This window comes from Wasmannia auropunctata, unplaced genomic scaffold (assembly GCF_000956235.1).
Source record: "Wasmannia auropunctata unplaced genomic scaffold, wasmannia.A_1.0 LD335984.1, whole genome shotgun sequence".
Lineage (NCBI taxonomy): Eukaryota > Metazoa > Arthropoda > Insecta > Hymenoptera > Formicidae > Wasmannia > Wasmannia auropunctata.
Window position 1 is genome coordinate 12,167 of NW_012026906.1, and position 4,846 is coordinate 17,012.

Sequence of the window (4,846 nt, forward strand, 5' to 3'; positions counted from 1 at the left end):
TAATACAGAAATGCAATTAATGCGACTCGGGCACCCCAAGTTTTTCTTCATTATAATCTAGTTTATCACTTTTCCATTTTTCAATTTTTGAATATTTTTCATAAATAAGCTTTTTTGAGATCTTTTTTTAATAATAAAGTACTTGGTTAATTTTATTGATTTTACAACTATTTTTGATCAACACATTTTTTTAGGTACTTGGCGTATATTCTTTCTTTTTTTAAAAAGATTTTTTATGGGATATATTATATTTAAAAAGTTGATATCGAGTGTCGGAGTTATTTTATAATAAAGTGTAGTAAGTCCCGTTCCCCCGCGGAGTCGGATCCTCTTCTTGTGCCCCTCACACCCCCGGGCACAACATGACACTTATAAATGATGGAGCGCTTACCTATCACAACGCCACTCATTTATGCAATACTGTTATAGACATAACAATAGCACATGTTTCCTTAGCAATGCGCCTGGACTGGAGAGTGGGGGAGGACGCGTGGGGAAGCGACCATCTTCCCATCTTCATTAAGACCGAGATGAACCCGGACGCCGAGGTCAAGTTTAGGAGGAACCCGCGCTTGTATGGGAAGGATACGGATTGGAACAGGTTTCAAACGCTACTGGATAACAGGCTTAAGAGTATACCGGAGTATGAGTCCATGGACTTGGAGACCCTATACGCGACATTTGTCGCGACCATCGAGGGGGCGATTGTGGAGGCTACGCCCTCCAGACAGTACCGCAGAAAACACGACAAAAGAAGAGCTCTCAAGCCTGACTTGCCGTGCCCTTGGTGGACGGAGGAATGTGATGACCTATTACGTCTCCGTAGGGAAGCTCTCGCGAAATTCAAGCTTTCCGGATTGCGCACAGATTTTATTAAATACAAGAAAAGAATTGCAATTACGAGATGCGAACTACGCAAGATTAAGCAGGAGAGATTCAAGCAGTTCTGCGAGAGCCTCAGGAAGGACTCCAATCCTTCCCTAGTGTGGAAGATCATTAAAAGGTTCCAGTCTAGATTTAACCAATCGGACACGAGCCGGGAGTACTCGCCGGAGAAAGAGGAGAGAGTCAGGAATCAAATTGATGAGCTGAGGGGGGGGGGCCGTGACCCGGATGCCATCCTTCGAGGGAGCGGGACAGGATGGGTTTTTGGACGCACCTTTCACGCCGGACGAATTGTCGTATGCGCTGCGGAACCTTAGAACAAAATCCAGCCCGGGTATAGACAATATCGATTACGTCATCATCCAAAAACTAACCGACATGAGCAAGTGCACTCTGCTCCAGATATATAATGCCATCCTGGCTCGAGGATCTTTCCCTCCAAAGTGGAGGAGATACTTAATCACGTTCATCCCGAAGGCCGATGGAACTAAATTCCGTCCTATTTCCTTGGCCTCTTGCCTGTGTAAAGTGATGGAAAGGATGGTCAATAATAGGCTGAATTGGTGGCTGAAGACAGAAAACAAATTATCGAATTCTCAGTTCGGCTTTCGCAGAGGTAGATCATGCACGGACAACTTATCAACCTTGTACACCGAGATCCTCGGCATACAGGGGGACGCAGCGGTCTCTGCGGTCTTCCTTGACATAACCGCCGGTTACGACAACGTACTGTCTAACATCCTGATCCGAAACCTGGTCAGGATAGGGATCCCCCCGAAGACGTGTAACTTTATATACAACTTGGTTTCTGCCCGGCAGGTGCACTGCCGTTATGGTGACGTAGAGGAGGTTTTCTGGATGTACAGGGACCTCCCTCAGGGTAGCGTCCTGAGCCCCCCTGTTATATACGATATACGTAACGGACATGGATTGGGTGATACCCGATTGACCACGTCCCGATTGACCACCAGCCACTCACAGCGCTTGAACAGTGGAAAATCTCTAGGCACCGGCCGCTGTGAGTGGCTGTGGTCAATCGGGACGTGGTCAAACGGGACGCTCCCACATGGATTCGGTCATCCCCCGGGAATGCGGGATGGTACAATACGCGGACGACGTGTGCATATTCTCTTCAATACCGCCCCTGGATAGAAGCCTGAAGGCCGTCGAAAGGGCTACGGAGGGAGTCGTGGGAGTCCTCGACGGGCTCGGCCTGAGCCTCTCGGTGGAAAAGACAAGATTGTGCATTTTCAGCCGAAACAACTGAGCGATAAGATGCCCGGTCGGGCGGGAAAGGACAAGAACCTTCCCTAAACGTCCAAGATCCATCAGAGTGCGGGATTTGGACATATTCAGCTCGGAGAAGGTAAAATTTCTGGGTATCAACTTTCGTTCGGACTTGAACTGGGCGGAACACGCGGAATACGTAAGAAGATGATGCTTGTGCCCTGTGCGTATTATTAAATGCGTAGGTCACATGTGGGGCGCGGATCCACGGATCCTTCTCATGGTGTACCGCGCTTTGATCAGATCGAGACTTGAGTACGGAGGATTTATGTTTCGTAGTCTCACGGACAGGGCGTCGGCTGTCCTCGAGAGGGTACAGCTGTGCGCGCTCCGGGCGGTGATGGGGTACAGACGCTCCACCCCGATGTGATTATGGCAGAGGCAAGAGAGCCTCTGTTATCAATAAGATACAAATACCTCTGTAAAAACTTTCTCACCAGACAGGCAACAAGCAAGAGACATTAGTTAATGCAGAAATTAGAAAATCTGAGGGAGGCCGCGGAGGCGCCCACCGCAAGAGATCGAATGAGTCACCTTCCTATCATCTTGACCTTTACGAAGGTTGACAGGAGGAAACACCTTCCATCTGGCGAGCCGCCGATGTGTTTCTCGGCTCCATACGAAGCGACATACTACTGTCCGGAGGTCAACGTGGAGGACGGCTTCAAGATTGGAAAGAACAGCGCGGACGCCGATGCCAAATTCCAGTTGATGTTTGGTGAGGAGCTCCGCACGGCGGAGTGCCTGTATACCGATGGATCCTGCGCGGAAGGGCGCATTTTCGCGGGCTTTGCGGTTGTCTCCCATCGTGATGGGGCCATCTCGCGGAAATTTAGGACTACCGGGTTCGTATCGTCCTATTGCGTCAAGGCCATGGCGATCTTCGCCGCGCTGGAGCTGGCGGATGCGCGGGGATGGCCGAAAGTAGTGATTTTTTCGGACTCACGGTCCGTCCTGAGCGCGACCGGGGCCCCTTATGATCATAACCACAGTTCATACTTGATACTCCAAATTAAGGCGCAAACTTACAGAATAAAGACAGACAAGGGAGTGGAGCTGAAACTCGTGTGGATTTCCAGCCACAGTGGCATAAGGGGAAACGAGCGGGCAGATGTCTTAGCAGGCGAGGCTTGGCGCGACGGCACGGATACGCAGTTTGGGATTCCGACAACGGAACTCACTAGGATTTGGGAATCGGATATGTACGTGGACCTATTCAGGTGGGTGAGGAACGAGGCGCAGTCGGGGAGGGGGGCGCACTACTATACCAACTACATGAGCGAAAGTAAGCACACATGGTTCAAAAATTTCAATCTCAGAAGAAGGACAGTGACGACAATCAACAGAATCCGATCGGGGCACACGTCCCTTGGAGAGAGCCTGTACCGATTCCGCATTGTAGACACACCATTGTGCCTGGGATGTGGACGGGAGGAAACTCCCAACCATGTCTTTTGGGAATGCACGGCATATGAAGAACAGCGAAAGGTTTTGAGGAGGGCACTCGTCAAAGAGCGGGGCTGTCAGCCTCACTCGGTCGAGTACCTCGCATGGCTACTCTTGATGAGGACATAGTCTACCATCTGGATACGTTTATTTGCTCAATAGATAAGTACATATAGGACCTTAAGTCTGTGGACGCGAGGAGGCGGGGCTCTCGTATGAGCGCTGGCGGTCCTGGCGCCCCGGGGGGGATGGGAGGGATGGCTGGCCGGAAGCGCCTGCCCCTGCTGGCCGCCTCCGGTCGATTGCTCTCGGCGGTCGGGGGCGGTGCCGGGATAAGGACCCGGCCTAAGACCACATGGATTCAGAATTAAAATCATAAAGAAAACTTCTTTGCAGTGAGTGATCTCACCTCGCTTAAAAACTATTACGTTAGAATATAAGCTATAACATAGTACAAATAGTCTCTAGGTGATGGCGATAGCAATACCGTATTCGGCCGGCGGACGGCGACCTCCCCTCTACATCATGCGGCGTCCGCGCCGAGTCACAGGCCACCGAGGTCCGGAACATCCGTCCAAGAAGGCATTAAATACTCTTTACAAAGATAGGAACCTTATACCAATGCGACCTTTAGTATGTAAGTCCATGGTTTTAGAGAAGGCCTTTTACAACCTTCTTCGCTGTGATCTAGAGTTAAGGAATTAAAGCAATTGTAACAAAGCGAGGGATGTTTTCGGCAGTCCAATAGGCATGTTCCTAGTGACTGCAACACTGTACCCCTTTACTCTGCAATAAAAAAAAATTTGAAGTCATTCTGATCATTACTCTGTCTATGGCAACTCTCCAAAGTTGTCAGCTGACATTGTCTGTCAACAATGGAGAAAATCAAGAATCGCGCAGTGATAAAATTTCTTCATTTGAAAGGGAAAAAGATTCAGAAAATAAAAGATAAGTTAGACTCTGTATACGGTGAAGCCTCCCCTTCATTTACAACAGTCAAACATTGGGTGGCCGAGTACAAACGTGGTCGTACGAGCATTTTAGACAAGGAACGTTCGGGGCGCCTGAAAATCGCTACAACTGACGAAATTATCGATTTTGTGCATCAAACTGTGATGGAAGATCGTCGATTGACTGTTAAGGATATTGCTGAGGCTTGTGGGATATCATCTGAACGGGTGCACAAGATTTTACATCAAGAATTGGATATGAGAAAATTATTCGCGCA